Raw genomic sequence first — 23346 nt, 5'->3', positions numbered from 1 at the left:
TGGACACGGCATTTTAGCTGTTACTATGAGAATTTTATTTTTTTCTCGTGAAATATTTCACATGCAGGAAATAATTCTTGTGACGTTTACTACATTAGTATTAAAATTACTCACTGTTAGGAATTTATAACTCTATCGTTATAAATGCAATAATGGGAAGGGTATGAATTGATGGACATCATTTGTATACAAATTCTGCAAATTACCCACGTACATTAAAAACACTACATTTTTAGCCAAGCCTGCCCTATAGATAACATTTAAAGCTTCAGATATACATGGTAAAACAATGTATGCTATAGAAAGATAACTCCCCTCGGTTAGTAAAAAAAAATTAGCCCTCTTGCTACCAAGGGGGGTAATAGATTACCCCATTGAAGATTTTTCAATATTATTTTCATTTTTCTCTATATTTATTTTCGAAATTCAATATATTTGTCCCTTATATGTATACTTATATTTTGTTATAAAATAACATAAACAATTAAACTACTTTAAGAAGTAATTCGCATTATTCTAGTGGGATGATTTTGTTATCCCCCTTGGTATTCTATGACATGAAAATTTCAGACATGAAATTCAATATGTAGCTTAATTTTCTGTATTTTTGAGCTTGTCTCCTTCCAAATTATTTTATTTTGTATTATTTATACCATTATTCGTATTGTTTTTTATATTATGAGTATCATGATTTTTGGTTTCATTTTTTTAATTTTTATTTCTGTGGAATGTTTATTCTAGAAGTTATTTTGTTAGAAATAATTATTAGTGGAGCCTTTTCTGAAATGTTCATTGTAGTATAAGTGATGTTGAAGTATTTGAATTTCAATAAAGTACTAAAATTTGTTTCATTATATTTATATTCTTATTTATTTATGTATTTATTTATTTTTAGGATTTTCAACGATTTTTTAAGGATTTTATTTTATTATAAACAAAATTTTTGGAAATGTTCATGGTTGTATAGATAGTATTCGAATTTTTAATTTGAATAAATAACTGAAAAGATTTGCAATTTTTGTTATAGTATTGTGACCTTCATTGCTTATAGATTTGTTTTCCACCTTATCAAAAATATATAGCATTGAGGAATTTGCTTTAAAACGGAAGAGAAAAAAGTTCAACTTTACTGATATGTTTTCTCTTATCGTCACCAATAACATATCTGAAGTTCATTGATTTTGGTACACGTTTTCAAGAAAATGGAACAGGTTCTTTTAGTCACTCTTTATTTTTATATATTTACATTTCGTGAGGTCCACAGTCAATAATATATACATTATTAAATATTCCAAATGCTTAGCGAAGATTGGTATATGATTTTGATTGGGGTAATTGTATTACCCGCCTTGGTAGTAGTAAATTGTAAAAAAACCTTGGTAGGAGGAGGGTTAATATTAAACGATAGGAATTATTGAAGAATGCGTACAAAGTGCTCGCTTCAAGTTTGAGCCGAGAGAGTCGTCCAAATCCCAGTCGGCTGAAGTCGCACCACCTTAAGGTCACGTCATGCGCATCTATATTGCGCAGTTGAGTTCCATACTTACCTTTATCGCCCAGTACGCGAAGTAATGAATCTCTTAAATGTAAAAATGTGCCTTGTAGTATGTTAAACGTCTTGAAGATCAAGATGTATAATTACTTTTCAGTATAAGTTCTATTAAATGCAATTTCAATGCGTGTATTCAATTATACTGTTAGATCACTGAAGCCAGCATCAATACACACGCTAGAACAAAGAATTTTTATGTAATATATGTAAAACCCGATTCATTTCGAAACTTGTGGAGTTAATTTAGAGTGAGATTTCCTGAATTTCCAGTTTCAAGTAGAGAAACTGACTACTTATTCTTGTAGATTATAGGTAACGAAGTCGCTAAGGATTAGAATTTCTAAGCCAAAACGAAGGGTTCTAACAGAACGAAATTCTATGAGACTGTAGCATCTTCGAGAAGTTCTCTATAGAAATCTATACGTCATGTTTTATAGGAAGTAGGCGATTCAAAAACTGTCTTCAGGTTATTGTGAACGGGCCTTTACTCATGAAGGTGAAATAATGGTAAGGTAATAAAAGGATGATTAATTACCCAAGAAAACACTGCAGATGAGGATACGAGGCAAAAAATTGCTGGAGGAAATAGATGCCTGAGAGCCCTTAACAAAACTTTGAGAGCAAGATGCATAAGTAAAAAAGCAAAACTTACATTATATAAAACAGTCGTAAGACCAATTGTGCTTTATGGCAGTGAAACTTGGACTCTGTCGAAGAAAATGGAACAACAACTGATGACATGGGAAAGAAAAATTCTAAGGAAAATCTATGGTCCTAAATATGAGAATGGGCACTGGAGGATTAGATATAATACAGAACTGAAAACTCAATATAAATCTCCAGATATTGTTGCTGAAATCAAAGCCCGTAGGTTGGAATGGTTAGGACATGTAATCAGTATGAATGATCAGAGAATACCAAAAAAGATTCTAAACACAAAACCAGAAGGCAGGCGCAATATTGGCAGACAGAAACTAAGACGGTTGGATGGAGTGGAGGACGATTTAAGGACTCTAGGCTTGAGAAGATGGAGGCAGAAGGCTCTGGTTGGACAGGAATGGACCAAGATCTTAAGGGAGGCCAAGGCTAGACTACAAGGGCCGTAGTGGCGAAGAAGAAGAAGAAAAGGATGATAAGTTTTTTGTCAGTTAAAATAACTACTAAGAGAGAAACAAATTTTGAAATAATCCAATATGAATACAGTACGTATTATATGAAACATTAGAATCAAATTTCTTCACATATAGTGCCGAAATTTTGACAAATTAATGCAAAATTACTCGTACAATCTTCTAGTCTTTATTTTAGGCTATTATTCTACAATATTGGACATGAATTTTCCCAGTGACTACTGTTCTTTACACTGACTATAAAGTTTGCAGTTTAAATTCTCTCGAAGGGTGGTAAAATCAATAGGAAAGTATCTAGATGATTCAGGTTGTCTGTCGATTTACATCATGCAAAGTAGTTAGCTGTGATTCAGGCAACTTTTTCTCTTTTTGTTTTGCGAAAAAATGTTTTTCTGGACAAAATTTAAGATAGTGTCTAATGAAAACAGACTGTAATATGTAAAATTCAATATATCTTTAAAAATCTCAAGTTTAATTTTTTAGACATGAATTCTAAAGGTACCTTTTTTCTTCTAACGGATTAGCAGAAATGGAAAAGGGGAGAAACTGGCGTTGAGAAAATTCTGGTGATTTTGAAAGTGAAAATGTTCGAATTTGTAAGGGATTTGTTAAGAGTTAGATCAGAAAAGTTAAGGCGTTTATAGGAAAATTTGTGAAGAAAAGGAAATTATTCGGAAATGTAGTAAATTACGTTTGGAATAAGAGGTGTGTGATAATGAGAGTACAAACGTTGTGGTTTCTAAGGAAGAAAAGGGCATATAAAACACACAATACGCTGTAATATGAAGAACATAATAGTACATTATGCAACGAGCCTATAATGATAGCAATTAAGAATCGAGTATGGATAATTTTCATACGAGCTTCTTAATTACCATTACAGGCGAGTTTCATACGACTTTTTATGCTCGACCATATTTCTAACTTGAACTTACCGGTATTCAGATGTATACATTTTATTTGTAACTGACAAGATCGGAAGTGACCTTGTTCTAGGTCGTGAATTGTGAGATGTGCGCAGACGCGAAAGTATTGATTTTTTCCGAGGAACAATAATGTCATTGACCTTGACGTAGTCCCGTTAAACTTGATAATATTATAACCTTGATTATTGAATTCGACATTGAAAAACGAGATGACAACTTAAATTTATTTGAATATTATTTAAAATTAACGCTAATTATTATAGTAACAGAACATAACCTTCTGCGACAGTATTGGATTTCCAGCCTCCGTGACTTTTCGCTAATTCCCTTTCGATTGCATATCCGAGAATAATCGATTCTTGCGGTTTTATAACGGTACAAAGCTGACTTGTCATTGGCTGAGCACATGTAAGCTGAGTTATTGTTGGCTGAAGACCTGTACTTTAATAAGTAGGTGTACTTTAATGACATGCATTAAAGGACTACTACCAGATGTATAATTAGTACATTTCGGCATGGTCGAGCATAAAACATGTATTAATTCAATTGCAACTGAAAAATAGTGAAGCACAACAATTAATAATGAAATAAACACACAGTTTCCATTATGTAACTTTGTTCCTACGTTCGTCAATACGCTAGCCAGTACTGACAATATCACTAAACGAAAACCACGAGACCTTGAAAGTCCTGTACAGATTCGTATGTGCAAGGAAGACATAACAAAAGCCTAAACTAACTTAATCTAACCTGTCACGGATTCGTATATGCAAGGCATAGCGTGATTATACACTAGCGTGAAACTTTCGTAAAGTCACCAAAGTTATGTTGGTATGACTGATATGGCAATTGAAGGTGTAGAAGCGGGATAGGAAGGAAACTACTTCAGCGCTAGTTTGACCAAAAATAGCTTTACCGATTTCTGTGGTGATATTCAGGTAACAAATTTATTAAATCTACAAATATTTTACTTCCTTTTCCTTTTTTTTTTTTTTTTTTTTTTTTTGTTCTCTTGATCATCAGATAAATTTATTATCATACCCTTTTTATTGTGGATTTTATTTAAATTTCGTAATTTCTTTAAAATTATTTTATTACATTCTATTTGTTGTATTGTTCATTACGTATTTCCTGTTACGTTTTTCCTGTTAACTATTTGTACTAACCGAGTTGCTTTTATTATATTCCAGTCTTTAGATCTCTATTCTACTTTCTTTTTTCTATTATGGTATTATTTTTATATTTTTTATTGTCGATTTTGTTACGCTATTATTTTTTGTAATGTCTTAGTATTCTGTTCTTTAACTTTTTGTTGAATTTCACTGCTTCTATACTTTTTTATTTTTTTTTATTTTTTTTTTTTAGTTTTAGTAGGTTATTTTACGACGCTTTATCAACAGCTTAGGTTATTTAGCGTCTGAATGAGATGAATGTGATAATGCTGGTGAAATCAGTCCGGGGTCCAGCACCGAAAGTTACCCAGCATTTGCTCGTATTGGGTTGAGGGAAAACCCCGGAAAAAACCTCAACCAGATAACTTGTCCCGACCGGGAATCGAACCCGGGCCACCTGGTTTCGCGGCTAGACGTGCTAACCGTTACTCCACAGGTGTGGACGCTTGTATACTTTGTGACCTGGTAGACTGTAAGAGAAGGCCCTATGGTCTTATCTCTGCCAATAGAAAAAAAAATTAAATAAGTAAAGAAATAAGTAAGTAAATAAGCAATTAAATAAGTAAATAAATAAATAAATAAATAAATAAATAAATAAATAAATAAATAAATGAGTGAGTGAATAAATAAATAAATAATTAAGTAAATAAATAAGTAAGTAAATCAGTAAGTAAATAAATAAGTAAATGAACAAACGAACAAACAAACAAACAAACAAAAACAAACAAAGAAACAAAGAAAGAAACAAACAAGTAAATAAGTAAGTAAATAAGTAAGTAAGTGAATAAATAAATAAATCAATAAGTAAATAAATAAATAAGTAAATAAATAAGTAAATAAATAAATAATAAAATATATAAATACATAAATAAATAAGTAAATAAATAAACAAGTAAAAAATAAATAAATAAGTAAATAAATAAATAAGTAAATAAATAAATAAGTAAATAAACAAGTAAATAAATAAATGCATAAATAACTAAGTAAATAAATAAATAAGTAAATAAGTAAATAAATAAATGAATATTTTTAATCAAAGAAATCTGACAAAATATTTTCAGTGTGTCCGGCGTTGGGTACTAAACCAAGAATTTTAAGAATATTTTTTTGCAATAGAATCACTGTAACGATCTCTCACTGGTATTTTTTTTCAGACAGGGTATTCATCTTTAAGCCGCACTCTCGTTGCCCGCTTTTCTATGTTTCTTAATGTCCTGGGAGGGAAATGGCAGGAATAAACAGCTTCCGCGTCTGCGCTATCGCCATGATGGTGCGAATTTCATTAGTGTTGGTATCAAAAGTCGCGATCTCTCAGAAGTGCAGCCCATCCCCGAGAGCATTACGTCCCCTGATGCTTTCAAATAAAAAACATAGCACTCCCGACATTATGTGAGCGCATTTGCATCTCCATGAAACGACCAACTGCATTTAGAGGCCAGAGAAACTCCTTCACTCAGGACAGGTCGTAATAAAAACTCAAGCTAAAAACATTTCAAGTACGAGACTTTTGTATAAACTGCATACAAATTGCACAACAAGGCAATAAATTCATGTACATGTAATGGCACATTCCATCTGGCACGTACTAATAATATGGAAAGTAAAATCTCTGTTTTATGCCGTCAGATACTGGAGTTTCAGAATAAACACTGAACAAGGAACGTGACGACGAAGTTTCTGTTAGGTCAGCTTCCTCTCGAAAATTACTGAAGTTGCAACTGCGATTGAGTAGCATATAGTGTTACGAAAAGGGAGAATTTTTTCGCAACAAACAAGCAATGAAAACCGTTACTCCACCGCACGAAAGAAAGGAGATTCTTCATAGATTCACTTTTGCTCTTTTGCTATTTTTAGAGTTTATTTTCTTAGTTATCTCGTTCAATAAATCTCGCTGGCTTTCAAAGGATTGTTTGGTGAAATGTCGGTGGTTATTAAAAGTCTTGACTATACATTACGTCACTGCACTGTTATACGACCACCAATCCTGGTCCTGACCACACACTATGTTGCTGCACGGATCTGCAGTCATCCAATTAGTTTTTGACTCCCACTACATTTCTGTACTTAAAACAGCTGAACAGTTGCGAGTATTCCACTAACTTAACCAATGGCGACACATCTTCTAACAGATCGCTTCTTTATCTAGCTAAGCTGTAAGTAATCATCCCGCATTGCACTTGATGTGTACATCATCATCATCATCATCATCATCATCATCATCATCATCATCATCATCATCATCAAGCTGGGTAACTTTCGGTGTTGGACCCCAGACTCATTTCACCGGCATTATCACCTTCATATCATTCAGACGCTAAATAACCTAGATGTTGATACAGCGTCGTAAAATAAACCAATAAAATAAAAATAAAAAAAATTAATTAATAAAATACTTATTTTAGAATATTCTAGAATGCCTCCTGAGTACTAGTATGTAGTGTTCTGTTGCTGGAGGATTTTTTATGTAAAAAATATGTATTTTTGTTTTTTTTTAATTGGGTTATTTTACGACGCTGTGTCAACATCTGAGGTTATTTAGCGTCTGAATGATATGAAGGTGATAATGCCAGTGAAATGAGTCCGGGGTCCAACACCGAAAGTTACCCAGCATTTGCTCGTATTGGGTTGAGGGAAAACCCCGGAAAAAACCTCAACCAGGTAACTTGCCCAGACCGGGATTCGAACCCGGGCCAACTGGTTTCGCGGCCGGACGCGCTGACCGTTACTCCACAGGTATGGACTGTATCTTTGTTCTAGCAATAAATTGTTATTATTGTTATTATTATTATTATTATTATTATTATTATTATTATTATTATTATTATTATTATTATTATTATTTAGGGAACTAAGAGGAGGGCTGAAAATAAAAATGGGAGAATATTGAGTTTGCAGTGAAAGACCTGCCCTTGGACAGAAAACTATCAATTGATGAATGAATGAATGAATGAATGAATGATCTTTCATTTGATCATTCATTCATGCAGTGTTATATCCAAGGGCAGGTCTTTCACTGCAAACTCAGCATTCTCCAATCTTCCCCATTTTCTGCCTTCCTCTTTGTCTCTTCATATGAACCATATATCTTAATGTCGTCTATCTGATATCTTCTTCTGCCCGAACTCTTCTCCCGTTCACCATTCTTTCCACTACATCCTTCAGTAGACAGTTTCTTCTCAGACAGTGACCCAACCAATTCCTTTTCCTCTTCCTGATCCGTTTCAGCATCATTATTTCTCCACCCACTCTTTACGACATAGCTTCATTTCTTATTCTGTCTGTCCACTTCACACGTTCCATTCTGCTTCATGTACACATTTCAGAATGCTTTTATTCGCTTCTCTCCACTTCGTCGTAATGCTCATGTTTCTGCCCCATACAATGCTACACTCGACACAAAGCACTTCACTAGTCTCTTCCTTAGTTCTTTTTCCAGATGTCCGCAGAAGATACTCCCTTTTCTACGAGGCGCATCCAGAAAGTAAGTTTCCCTATTTAAAAAAAAGAACACACACTCTCAGGAAAACATTTATTGGCAACAGGTACAGCAATGTTTCAGCTATATTTCAACATAGCCACCATCAGAATTGAGACACTTGTCGTATCGTGGGATCAACTTTTGTATCCCTCTGTCGTAGAACTCTGCCGCCTATGAATGGAACCAGCGTATGACAGACGTCTTCAACTCTTTGTCATTGCCAAAACGCTCACCGGAGGACAGGAATTTCTTGAGGTGCAAGAAAATGTGAAAATCGCTGGGAGCAAGATCAGGACTGTAGGATGGATGATGAAACAACTCCCAGCCAAATTCCGTCAAAACAGCTGCTGTGCGCCAAGCCGTATGTGGATGAGCATTGTCATGGAGGAGCACAACACCTGCAGTAAGCATTCCACGCCTCTTCTTTTGAATGGCACGTCGCAATTTTCGCAGTGTTTCACAGTAACGGTCAGCGTTCACTGTTTGACCTCTTGGAAGTAAGTCAATGAGCAGAATGCCCTTCCTGTCCCGGAACACCGTGCACATCACTTTCCGTACCGACAGCGTCTGTTTGAATTTCGTCCTGACCGGAGATCCACTATGCCGCCAATGCATTGACTGCTGCTTGGTTTCCGCGGTGAAGTGCGAAATCCAAATCTCATCGCCCGTGACGACCCTGTCGAGCGAGGAACTCGTCGCCGTCATCGTGATACCATTGCAGAAATGTCAGTGCTGCTCCTAAACGTTGCATTTTGTGTTCGGGTGTCAGGTTTTTCGGCACCCACCTGGCACACACTTTTTTGAACAGCAGGTGTTTAGTGACAATCTCATGGAACAAGGATCGCGATATCTGCGGAAAATGGCTGCTCAGCTGCGTAATCGTGAAGCGACGGTTCTCCATGATGCACTGCCGCACCAGCTCAACACGATCATCATTGATGAGGGACGATCGCCCACTGGGCTCTTCATCATGGACACTTTGACGACCTTCGGAAAACTGCCTACACCAGCGACGCACCATCTGCTTACTCATGATGTTCGGCCCATAGACCTGACAGAGCTGCCGATGAATTATAATTGGCGCAATGCTTTGTGCATTAAAGAACTTTATCACCGACCGAACCTCGCAGGTGGCGGGAGAAGGAATAAGAGCTTCCATTTCGGACTACTGCTGCCACGCTACTGGCACCAGGCGGAACCTGTCCGGCTGGCATATGATTAATACGTCATAGATCTGTTACGCATGCGCAATTGACACGGCTAATTAAGTTTACTTTCAAAGGGAAAAATCGGTAAACATACTTTCTGGATGCGCCTCGTACTAAAAGCTTCCTTGGCCATTGCTATCCCCCTTTTGACCTCCTGGCAGCAGCTCAAGTTACTGCTTATATTACACCTCAAGCATTTGAAGCTGTCCATTTACTCTACTGCCTTATTTAGTCTACAACTTTACCTTCTTTATTTTTATTCCTACGGACATGACCGTCGTCTTATTTGCATTCTTCTTCATCCCATCTGCTCACAGCTGTCATTTAGCTCCAGTGGCATATCCCTTAGTATATCTCCTCTTCTGCTAACAACGCCATATCATCAGCAAATCTTGTGCACTTTATTCTTCTCCCTCCTAATATCACTCCCCACATTTTGTGGAAACAGTTCTTCACTAAATCCTCAAAGTAGATGCTGAACAGTTACTCCTCTCCCAATTTCACTTCCTTCTTATATTTCTTCTCCTATTGTGACTTTGACTCGTTGTTGCATATGTCATCGTTGAGAAAAACATACCCTAATTGCATAACATTTATACTATTTTGTTAACGTTCTTCAGAACTACACAGAAAATATCACATATTATTTAATGTTGTCAATGTTTACCCTAATTCCAATAGGCTCTTTAAATATCCGACATCAGTATTCGAACACTTTGGCTATGACTTGTTTTTGAAGAACCAAGGGCCACTATTTGAAAACTCCAACTTTTTACTTGCTTTAGAAGCAATGAAATTCACGGCTGCAAAGTTTCTGTTGTGATCACGGGCTCAACTCGTGGTGATGCCATTATCCAGCCTAAATGACGCTGTCAATCGCTGGAAACGAAGTGAGAAATTTTGTTTCATCCCACCAGAATTACGATAGCACCGCACACTGAACTGGTTGGTAAGTATTCCTATATAGCGGTCCCAATGGTGTCATTTGTATGAATCCGCAGCGAAAGAGAGGTGGAACAATAGCAAAGTGGAGTTCCTCCCGAGTGATTTTATGAAAACGAAAGCAAATGACAAGGAAACGAAACGAGCGGGTGTTTTTTATAGACCCTCTTGTAGATAATTTGGTGAAATTGGAAAGAATTCGTGTCTTACAAAAACCAGAGCAAAATTTCGTAAAATATTTCACAGACCATGGTAATAATCGGTTTCATATATTTTAAGCTCTTTTTTCAAAATAAATTTTTTCCATAGCGTTCGATAACAATTATACTGAACAATTAAATTAAAAAGTACTTTCAGAATATTGTCTGCTATGGAATAAAACTCAGGGCTCTCAAACGACTAGTGCATTTAAATTTCAAACTCGTCAGCTTTAGATTAAAATAATGTTGGGTAGGTTTTATGTACGAACGGTATCCAAAGCAAAGTCTATTTTCCAAAAAACAATTGATTACACTTTATAAAAAATTAATATGTATGTTTGTGAATTCATTTTGAAACAAGATAGCATATTAATAACTTACTTACTTACTTATTTACTTACTAGCTTTTAAGGAACCCGGAGGTTCACTGCCGCCCTCACATAAGCCCGCCATTGATCCCTATCCTGAGCAAGATTAATCCATTCTCTATCATTATATCCCACCTCCCTCTAATCCATTTTAATATTATCTTCCCATCTACGTTTCGGCCTCCCTAAAGGTCTTTTTCCCTCCGGCCTCCCAACTAACACTCTATATGCATTTCTGGATTCGCTCAGCATATTAATAACTTCTGTTGTAAAATAAATGAAACAGAAAAATAAAAGACTACACTCGAAATAAAAGATGGCCGATTTCACAGTTTCAGTTTTGTAGATTTCATGCATACAAGATCTCTGTTTCCAAATGATAGGAGCTCAGACAAAATTTAGAGGCAATATCTTGTTCACGTAAAAATTCAACTGCGTACCTAATTAATGTGTAGAATTATTTAATCTCCTATTGTTCTATAACCACGGCTAACAAATTTCATCTTACAGCTACCCTTACCTCAGAAAAAGAATTAGACCTAACATCTATTACGAGTAGATTATCAGAAGTCATGGTTAAGTATCACACCAAAAACACTGGATGTCCGGGTGAAAGATATAAAAAATAAGACAAATAATACACGAAAGAAATTCTTGAGAGCTTTATCCATAACTAGACTTCGTGGAATTGCCACGAGAATCGCAAGGTTTACTGCGCACGCGGTATAGACTGTATGAGAATGGGGCGTGCAAAGGATGGAGTATGCCTCTGATGTAAACACTGAGCAGTATACTGCGGTTAAAATAAAACATGTATCCTGCATTCAAGAAATATAATGAATGATCTCTGAAGTAGGAAATGTCTAAACATGTAAATACACAATTATTTTACAGTGAGATATATTAACTCTTAAAATTTAATGTAAGATACTCACATCGTCCTTGAATATGTGCATTGCAGTTAAGAGTTACGTACATTTTGGGCGACTGCAAAGTAACATCCTCCGAGTTTTTATTTTCGGAAAATGTACGTTCAACATCACACGATGTATTGATATTGATATTATTTATTAATAGTTCAAAAGTACATAAACTTAATCTTAAAACTGATACATTCACAAATAATGATAATACACAATATTTACACAATTTAATAACAAATTTTCTATCATATAATTATTCAACTTATGTGGTTTAACTTACACTTACTTCTGGTTTTAGTGCAAGTTTTCACCCTATCGCATTTATTTTTTTTTACATTCAAAACTTGTTTACATGCTAAGATAGAAATTCTCTTTTTTTTTCTATAATAAACAAGTATATAAATCGACCTTGCTGCTATATTCATCTAATTATCTTTTACCACAGTCATATTTATACATCACACGATGTAATACGTGCATATTTGAAGAACGGAAATCACTACTTTTTAGTACACCAACTTCAGATGTCTTGTCGTGACCTGATGGTACATAATTTATAATACGAAGTTGTGAATAGGCAGAATTTTTAGCAATAATTTTTTTCTCAACTTACATTTCACTTTTTCTGAAATTAGTGAATTGTTATTTTGGATAACGGTTTGTGATACTTTATCCACTATATTAAGGGCTTCTGAGAGTTGTAGTTTAGACGATTCTAACAAGATGATGCTTTTTGACACAATTTTAAAATTAGAATCAATGAACAGAATATCTTCCAATAGCTGTTCAAAAGGCAATGGTTTTATAGCTGCAACAGCGGAACTGCCTGTGCTATCCAATGCATCAATTAATTCCATTATTTTACCGTAATGTTCTGCATAATAATTAACAGCATCCAACCACGTTCCCCAACGGGTCAAGACTGGCTGCGGGGGTAAGGGTATTCCAGGGGCAATTATTTGGAACAGCGACACTCCCATTGTAGTGTGTTTGATTGAATTCTTGTCTGCACTGAACAAATGTAAAGCTCTGACTATTCCAACCACAGTAATGCAAAAACAAGTGCTTACATAGGTATACATTAGCTGTAGCTGCTCTGTCTATTTAGCCCGGTCACAACTCTTAACATGAACTGCTTCTACTACGAGACCGGGCGGTCGCTCACCTCCTCTATACTACCGTACATCGGCAACCTGATTGCATGTGGAGTGTGGCAATTCAACGAAGTCTATCCATAACCCTCTCAAGCGCTTTCGCCATCTGGCCGAGCCGAGTACGAGATTTCAGTACCGCACAAGAGATTGCGAGCGTTGTGGCTAGCAGAGTGAAAGTCTAATTCGCCTATTCAGCGTAGTTTTAGAACGCAATATGGACATGAAACTCTAACCAGAAAAACATCTCGTTCTCGGTCAAGAAACGGGGGACTACAAGAGAACTAATTTTCTTACTTTGGATATCTTTCGGACAGTCTATATTGTGTCTTTCGCTTCCGCCTCTTCATTTGAGTAGTTGATACGTTTGCTAGTGACGGCTCGCGAGTTCAAATTTATCTTATTTTGAATGAGAAGTAAGGTCAAGTGCCCCATATTGCAGATTTAATATTTGCAAAAAAAAAAAACGCCAGAATGAGAGAAATGAGAAACTGAACTCTAATTTCCGTAAAGACCATAAACACTGTGTACAGTCTTACACAGAAAAACACAGACCTCCTGTAGTGTGAATTTGTTTAAGTCCAGCTTCTGGCAGCGCCTGGTTCACACGAAGAATAATTGTCGTTTTTATAAACATTAAGATAATACATATTTTTATGTTGCACCTTATTTACTATTTGTTACAAATTATTTATTACAATTGATCTCTAAACAAACAGGAAACAAACGAATGAAAAAACAGAGGGGAAGTTTTGAACTTTAACCTTTCGTTTACAACGCAGCCACGTTACTCTTAGACCATGGGTTCGAGGCAACAGTATCATCTGAAACATAAACAAATTACTGAACTCTGCCGCTCCATAAGAAATTCGTTCACGTTTGAACCTAAGCTCTCAAGAAATCATTGAATCGAAATCTTCCGAGACTTATAGTATAGCAGCCGGTCATTATTTTGTCTAAGAAGATACACGGTAATAGAAATTGATATAAATCTTCAAAAAGTAGAGAGTAAAACTGTGTTTATGAATCCCTTATTGTGACATTATTCCGAATCATTTACTTAATTGTATAAATTAAGAAAGTTATTTCCTTCCGACGACAAAATACGTTTCTTTTCAATATGCACTATTTCGATAAATATGTAAAATTCATATTACATAAAATAATTCCCTAATTTTCATTACTGAGTACTTTCTCGCAAAGCAATACGAAAATATTAACAAGTGTACGCCTGGAAACAGGTTTCACTTAGTAGTTACGGCGCCGTTGTCCGAAAAGTGACATGACAAGTAAGATTCAGTTTAGCTGTGATAGAGCGCGTCTGATTTCGGCAATAAAATCTTCCAATTTATATATTACGTTACAAATTACTCTAATTTATTGGCAGACTTACCTTATAATATTTTCTGGAACTGTCAACCACATTCGGTAATGTATATTTTTCGAGTATATCTTTGAAAATATTTAAAGACACATGCTATTTCCTCTCTTTCGATAGAATTAAACTGTAGGCACACGTTTCGTTTCATTCAATTTATTAACGACCGTTGTCTTGTAAGACTTTTCTTTTAACAATTCCGTCGATTTGGTGACTTGATTACATCTACGTGTTGAGGTAACTTTCTTAGCGATTTCGTGAGAACAGCAGTATATTGTCAAAACACAAAGAATAAAAGAATGTTAGGAACATGGCCAGATTGATGCTGGTTGGTCTCGCCTTCACCCCCTTTACACTACCCCACCAAATATGTGACGCTTAATCCTTAAATTGACAATGTATCCTATAGGATACAACAGATTAATAGGCTTTAACAGAACGATGGAAAAAAATTGATAGGAAAATTAAAATTGTACAATACTATAATATTGTACAACACATAAAAATATGGACATTGCGATAGTTGTTTTCTTTACGGTCCGACAAGGTTTAATAAACTAGTGTGAGAAATGAAGCTTTGTCAATATATATCAAATACGAATGAGGTATCATCGCCCACTTCATTGAATATTACACGACTAGTCTTAACTAGTCAGTTGTATTATTACTGACAAATACGAGAAAAATTCTTACCGGCACCGGGAATCGAACCCAGGACCTCTAAGCTTTGCGCGCTGAGCGCTCTTTACCAACTGAGCCATGCCGGGACACGATCCACGGCGCCGGCCGAACTCCTCTCATGAAAACTGCTGGGTTCGATTCCCGGTGCCGATTTACCAGTAATAATACAACTGACTAGTTAAGACTAGTCGTGTAATATTCAATGAGGTGGGCAAGACCTCATTCATATTTGATATATGTACACTTTTTAGCAGTTTTCATTAAACTGATGTTGAATACGGCAACAAAGTCATTTAATATGCGCTCTTGCATACATATGCATCGTCTTAAATGCAGGTAGTAAAGCCGTAAAACAGTACTACGAGAGGTGTTCGGCACGGCGCCGTGGATCGTGTCCCGGCATGGCTCAGTTGGTAAAGAGCGCTCAGCGCGCAAAGCTGAGAGGTCCTGTGTTCGATTCCCGGTGCCGGTACGAATTTTTCTCGTATTTATCAGAAGCTTTGTCAAGTTAAGGTTAAGAGATTCCAACTTAGATGTAAAAAAATTAATCATATAAAGCAGTGATGTCAACTGATGCCCATAGGAGTAAACGCGCGCTTTAGAGCCCAGGAGAGCCTGAGCGATTTACACCGGAAAGGAAAGAGACAGGCGAAAGAGGTAGTATATTCCGCTTCGTCGAGTTATATACAGGGACGGCCAGCACTGATTCAATGGATAAAGAGGAGAGAACATATTAAAACTGTATCCATGTTAATTTTTGGATTTGTCTGAGAAGTATAAGTGCATTATAAGAATGTAAGCTTTAATTTTAATGTTCATTTTTCACAAGCTTGGTTTTTTGTATTCGAAAGGAATATTTTCTCAACTTTTTTACAGAAAAGTGAAATTTTCAGATATGTTTGTTTAGTAGCCTTACAGGTACTAAAACAATTTTTTCGTAAATCTAATATATCGTAAATACGTATTACTGAAGATAGTGTATTAAAATGTTTGAAAATATTCGCATGGAAAAGGTTTGTAAGGAAATGAATTAACAAAGCAAATACTGTTACATCACAAACAAAATATATTTGCTTTTGTGTTAGTAAAACGTCAGCTCTATAGCTTCAGCAGATTTCGAGATAATTTAACATTCTGATAACAGAAAGGTGCGCATCAATATTACCTCAAAGCATAATGCGATAAGAGTTTTATTATGTAATATTAGTTACAGTTAAAACATATACCTAGACAACTTTGCATTGTACTATAATATTGTTTTGATTACTTTTATAAGGCTAAAGATACCATCAAATTCAATTTCAACTTATCATGTCATATTTAGTGTCTTTCTTTGGGTTAACAGTTTCTTTGTGAATAATGTGTTTAATTCACTTAGTACAGTATAGTTGTAGTTATTATGAATTTGTGTGAATATTCCTTCTTTACTCTTTATTATGTTATTAACGTTTAAAACAAAACTGCAATATTAGGCTAAGAAATAGGTGTTAGTACTTTTGTTTTACAGACAATATAGAAAATAACAAACAGAAAGAAGCCATATAAAAATAACGAATTAAATATCTCACTTTCCGTTTGAAGTTTGTGCACCACTGTTTTCTTAATCCAACAGGCTACTTATTCCTCCTAGCATACCTAGCGCTTAATGCCAGCCAACGACGTCAAGGTCAGAAAAATGCGCTTGCTTTGACATCACGGACATAGAGGATAAACGTTGGACATTTTTACCCTACTTTTCTTTTTCTATATTTTATAGGGTGAAGAGTCCGCTATGACGAATATAAGGAGTTCATATTCATAAAAAATAAATTTGTAAATGACTATTACACTTTTACTACGTCACACTACTTTTGACCAATAAAACGGTACGAAAGGACGTCTTTAAACCAATCATGACTGCTTATTGCACAATTTTATCGCGTCCCTAGCATTTGTTTATTTTTATCACTACTCTAGCATTTGTTTCTTTGTTTGCCAACATTTCAAACTACACTGGTCTGGACGTCAAAAAACATAAAATTACAAACCACTCCAGTCGATGCACAGCACTTTCAAATATGACTCGCATTGGCATTCAAGAACAAGAATTAATTAAGATCACTGGTCATATATGAAGAGCACCATTCGGAAATCCTGAATAAGTTGAGGGATACACGATGTACATCAACGAGTTCACTTCTTTTACGCACACGTCCAATATAATATCAACTGAACCACCAACCACTAAAACATTCAACTTTGAAAATTGTACTTGCAATAATTGTTTCTTTTAAAATTATTCTTGTTTATTTTTTATTTCAACATCGTTAATTAAAATGTTTCTTGTTTATTTCATCATCTCTAATTAAAACTTTTCTAACACTTGTTTATATTATTTAGGTTATGTTTGTTATAGCTTCTGCTATTATGATATTATGGATACTCACGTATCAGAGATTGTTTAATACTAAGATTTATTGAAAATCATCTGTCAAGTGACGTTGATTACTGGGATCCGGATGATTGAAGTGGAATGCAAATGTTTTAATAAAAATGAAACTGAATCAACAAAGCCTTCTTGACTAGTAACCGTCCACAGAGTTCAATGAAGATTCCATAGTTGGCACAACTGATAACAGGAAAACATAATCATAAAACACTACTGCCATCTAGCGTAATGTTGAGACGGTACAATAATACATTTGAAGACAGTTGTATTTTCGTAAGCCAATTAATATTTTATTGCATAGGAGTACTTTGTTATTTCTAATCTTTATATACTTTCTTCTAATCGTGCAATAGTCAATTAAATCCCACTCGAGTTTTGATTTTCTATAGATAAATCAAAACCTCTAGTGAGATTACTGTTGATAAAAAAAGTTTTCTAAGTAATTTTTGTACAATATTTAATGTGTTTTGCCTGACGGCCTTATCTCTACCATGTTAAGGGGAGGTTGTAAGCTGATTTGGATCGAAATTAACATTTTTTGGTTTTTAGCTGAACTAATAAATTAAGAAAAAGTCGGTAGGTTAAGGAAGATCACAACTACAGGTGTGCAAATTTTCATAGACGTAGATTGAATAGTTTCTGAGATAAGTGTACCTGAAGTTGCTAAATTTAACACGGCGAGGATAGGGCTTACAACCTCCCCTTAAATAAATAAATACTAAATATTAATCATTTTTTTTATTCTGGATTTAAAAATTTCATTGCGTAAAGTAGTCAATTCTGGATGAAATTTTATTACCGAATTACATAGACGTGGACCATAATTTGTACTGTATAGGCAGAAGTTAACGTTTACTCTACTTGCAGACGCACATTGGCAATCATGTAAAAAATCTGAACTTATCCGCTTATTTTCCCAGTGCAGAATTGTTGTTCCTTCCACGTACTGGATGCAGTCTCTCCCCGCCCACATTGCTGCCACCTGTTACATGTCCTCCCTCATGAAATATTAAGTCGGTCTCGACCCCCGGACTCCTATCCAATAGAGCTCTGCGACCTGATCTTGCTGCAAAGTTTCAAGGGGTGGATCTGCATCGAAGAGGGGTTAATCCGAATCTAGAAGGCCCGGTCCCGCCCCTCTCCTAAAGCACTTGAGGGAGGGTAGATCCGGTTTCGCGCCCGGAATATTGATGCGAAGTTTTTGCGGTGTATAAATAACTACATGGGCGATGCTGTTTGACATCGCGGGCTTTAAAAGATTTCCGCCGCGTCTATTTGTCTCTATTAGCTTAAATAATGGAAGCAACTCCGGCAGTTTCCACTCTGTGCTTCTTTCCGGGCTAATAGCTCCGGTGATGAATGGACTCGTGCCAGCCAGGATTACGAGCGACGTAGGCCAGAAAGTACTTGCAACCAGGTGCGACGCTACATACAGTAGCTCAGTTTCCTAGGTGACTGTTTATCATTACATTAATCACGTTGAAATTCTTGGCAGCGTAACTCGTCAGTTGTAATATGTTAAAAACAACGTTTCTTCGATGTAATTATTTTTTTCTTCATTGTTCTGCATACACTTTGAACATTTATATAATCACTGCAGATTTATTCTATAGATAGTATTTATGCTTAGGGAAATTTTTGGTTTATTTATTATTTTTATTTACCCAAATCAACCATCTAAAATCTAACCAACAACACTAAAGTCTTTAAATAAAAAGGTAAACAAATTATTAACTATTCCAACTTCTTTACTGTGTTAACTTTTTTGGAAATTACCTGGTTGACTAGTTTACCTCGTCTCTGGAATTCGTTACCTAATGACGTCAGGGACTGCCGGACTTTATCACAATTCAAAATTAAATTGGAAAATTTAATGCTTTTTAGGTATTGCTAGAAGTGTTGATTTGTGTTTTTTACTCTAGATTAAAATCGCAAGTTTCATGTTTATGTTATTTAATTAGTTAGGATACAATTAATTATACTTAATAACTCATTTAAAGTTTGTGTGACTGCAACCTGTGTATTTTTTCGTGTGACTTTACTTTGTCCTAGTGTTTTTTTTTTATTTCTGTTATTATATTTGTATTTCTGGTGGTGTGGAAGAGAAGGCCTGATGGCCTTAACTACACCAGAATAAATAAATAAATAAATAAATAAATAAATAAATAGATAAATAAATAAATAAATAAATAAATAAATAAATAAATAAATAAAGTTTCTAAGTGTTATCCTTCACTGTCCAAAGCCTAGTAAAGGTCCGGACAATCTCAGGGAGTGAATGAAGAAAAAATAGGATTTCATGAACTTACCATAGATTATTTCAGATATAAAAATAAATGTCAAGGAAACATACATATTTTGGGTTTACGTTTTGGCGCACGAGGTGCTCTAAAAATAAAATTTTATGGTGCATTTTGTAGAACACTCCTCATCCCAGATTCCGTTCTTAAAAATATAACAATAGCGGTCAGTACATTTTCTGTTCATATATGCACAATTAGCAATTGAGTTATCTTGTAAATGGTAATTTTTAATTAAATTTTAAACTTTGGCTTTACGTCAAAGTAAATTAAATTTTAATAAAAAAAGATCTATGTAATATTTCTTTGAATTTATATGTTTACTAACCACAGTTTACTGCGTCCTATTGGGCAACCTCTAATTTAAAGAAATTACTATTATTATTATTATTATTACTATAATTATTATTATTATTCATTAAGCTTAGTATTCCTGCTACCAAAAGACTCAAGTTGCGGGTAAATAGTCTATATAGTAGGTGGAACCCAGGTGATGCAGCAGAGAAAGAGACAGACAAACATGTTCTTACTGCATGTTCGTAGAGTACACCCAACCTGAAATAAAAGTAGAGCAACTACTGACTTTATAATCTAACGGCGCAACAGCCCGAAGTTGGCCAGGGCCTACCTGCGTGACAAACATGTTTTTCTTCATAAAGTATGGGTACAAAGTCCTGACGGAGTTGGGGCTCACTTGGAATATGTTCCTTCGTGTATTTTTCTAGAAATTCTCTAAAGTGTTTATTGTTCAATTTATTAAGCGGTATATTGGCATTGACCATCATGGCACATAGATCCCTGCAAAACATGGATTTCTTATCGTACTCTGCCTGAGTTTGATGGTACTGCTTGTTTTGAGTTACGTTCAACCATATTTCTACGCCTTTTTGTATTGCAGTGTCTTTCAGTGCACTGTTTTCTTGTACCTTTTGTATCTACTTTGCACAACTTACATGTAATGTAAATTATTATTGGCTCCGAACTCCTGAATTAAGTTCTCCAGCCTTTCATACTTCGAATTTGTTTCTTCGGCATTTTACCTCGTCACAAATACAAATGTTACATTAAGTAAATAATACGACTTTTACATTTCACTGGTTTAAAGCACTCACTATGATCGTGTTCCGGCTTCAACACAAACTAGAGTGAGCGTGAGTAAGATGCGGTTCTATGTTGTATCAGACGGGACGTATCCCTGGGCTGTGACGTCAGGTACAGTATGACAGTAGACAACTGTATTCCAGCTTAGACGTAGCTGAAATACTAAGCTTATTAATCATTTTTTATCTATAAGAAACAGTAAGTATTACTGTTCTCAATTGCTTTGACAAGTCAAGACTTCACGAGCCCAACAGAGCAGACAACTCTTCTGGTCGTTAGGCCTATCCATTTACCTTGATACAGGAAGCGGAAAGACTGCGCCATGATGTCGCCAATATTGGAGAAGCACAGCAGCATCAGTGGGATGCCCAAGATGGCATAGAAAATGGTCACCACTTTCCCCCACGCTAAGAGACTCGGTATTGTTGAGAAGGAAGAAGAAGAGAAATAAAAATTGTTCAGCGATGCGAGAAAACATATTTTACATTGGCTGTTTGTACAAATGCAGTAATCGAACCAGTAAATCGGTATAAATTCATTGTTGTCATACAAGATAAGGTAAGTTCATTCATGAACTGGTTTCTTTGTTCCTGCACTTACAAGCAGAGACATGGCACAAATAGAAACAGTGAAAGCACGCTTCATGAAAAGAGTGCTAGAAGTTGGAAAAACGGCACCATCGAGAATGATGTATGCCCTAATGAGAGAGACCTTCTTCATCGAAGACAGCTACTGCTACCGAGCACCAGGGCATATGAGACTACGCTCCAAGGACTATAGGGGAAGAGGAAAGACATCCGCAGCGAATTATACGCAACAGAGGCTATGTGTACGAGAGAGCGGACACAATCCAACTACGAGATGAGGCACATCCTAACATGATACGCAATCCATGGTTTTCATCACAAGGTACGAAGAGTTTCCATGAGCCGAACCAAGATTGTATGTGCGAATTGTGCAAAAACCTATGTGAACGATACCACGTCTAAAAGTGCATTGAAAGACGTTCATCGCTTAATAAATTTTTCTCAGACTAATTAAGTCACCTTATGCACATTTGTGCGCATTTATTCTCATTTACCCTGATGGTGGAACCTATATGTAATTCGAAAACATTGAGAATGTAAAGTTTAATACAATTTTTCTCGCTTTTGCTTCCTTTTCGAGATAAAAATTGTTTTATATGAAACATTTCACAGCGTGTTTTGGGAAAGCCATTGATTTAATTCCCAATTTGCTCAGTCGTTTAAGAGAGCAGTGTATTATGATAATAAACGATTGATAGAATTTGTGTTTTCTCTTTTAAATGAGCAGAAATTTGATTTGAACAAATGTAACTTTTCGTTCTGCAAATAAGTTTTACAATGTTACATTTGTTCGAATCAGATTTATGCACATTTAAATGACAACTAAAATTCATTCCATCTCTTATTATCATAATGGACTGCTCTCTTAAGGGGAGTGGGTACTGATGCCTGTGCGATTAAATAATTTCAGTACAAAAGTTGGCTTCAATATTTATAGGCTTTTAGTGTTCAGAACGGAATAATATCATTAGCATGGTTATACAATAAATCATTCTGAATTGAGTGGTATAAAAGACAGCCAATTTGTTTCTTATTCAAGTGAAAAAGAAATGTCTTAACTGATAACCTGTTTTCTCACTTAGCTAAGTGTACCTCATTCTTCAGGTGCACATTACTTACTACAATTTTCACTCATAAACCTTGAATTTTTTTACGTTATCAAGTAATGTATATTGTAAATTCTAAAGCAAAATTTTGTTAAATATTTCACCATTAGTGAAACAGAATAACAATTTTTGTCATTTTTCTCAATGCACATATATTTTGTCCTCATGTTATATGTGTGATAATCTCGTAGGTTTACTTTGTAGAAGAGACGCTGAAGAAAACACTATAAAAATTTAATGTTAATAGATTCAGTAGTTTCAGATAAAAATGCACTGAATTTTGAAAAAAATATCAACTTACGAATTACATGCGCCAACAAATTTAAAAAGGCCATTTAAATTGCTTATCTGCAGAGATACCTACCACATATATATTGTATTAAAGCGTAAGTTTTGTACTTTCTTTAACTCAAAATAAAACATGGGATTGTTGATCCCAAATCACTACCTAGTCACCTTAAACTGACTGAGCATATTAGGAATTCAATCAATGATTTTTCCAAAACACGCTATGAAATGTATGGTATAAAACCATTTTTTATTTCAAAAAGGAAGCAAACACGAGCAAAATTGCATTAAACGTTATTGTCTGAAATATCTCAAAGAATAACTAACTGAAATTAATGACATTAGTTATGGTTTACTCTACATGAGAGTTGGTGTCGTGTAAGTATGAATGCACATTTTATACGGTTCTTGTGTGTGATAGTAATAC

The 23346-nt window shown here is 35.2% G+C and overlaps 1 non-coding gene across 1 annotated transcript; it reads right to left on the bottom strand.

Moving 5' to 3' along the window:
- Positions 1-15118: 15118 nt before the first annotated feature.
- On the bottom strand, positions 15119-15195 carry TRNAC-GCA (transfer RNA cysteine (anticodon GCA)). Its single transcript has one exon. It is a non-coding gene; the product is annotated as a tRNA-Cys (tRNA).
- Positions 15196-23346: the final 8151 nt, after the last annotated feature.

Source organism: Periplaneta americana, chromosome 11, assembly GCF_040183065.1.
Source record: "Periplaneta americana isolate PAMFEO1 chromosome 11, P.americana_PAMFEO1_priV1, whole genome shotgun sequence".
NCBI classification, from domain to species: Eukaryota; Metazoa; Arthropoda; class Insecta; order Blattodea; family Blattidae; genus Periplaneta; species Periplaneta americana.
This window is presented reverse-complemented; position numbering and strand designations above follow the sequence as displayed.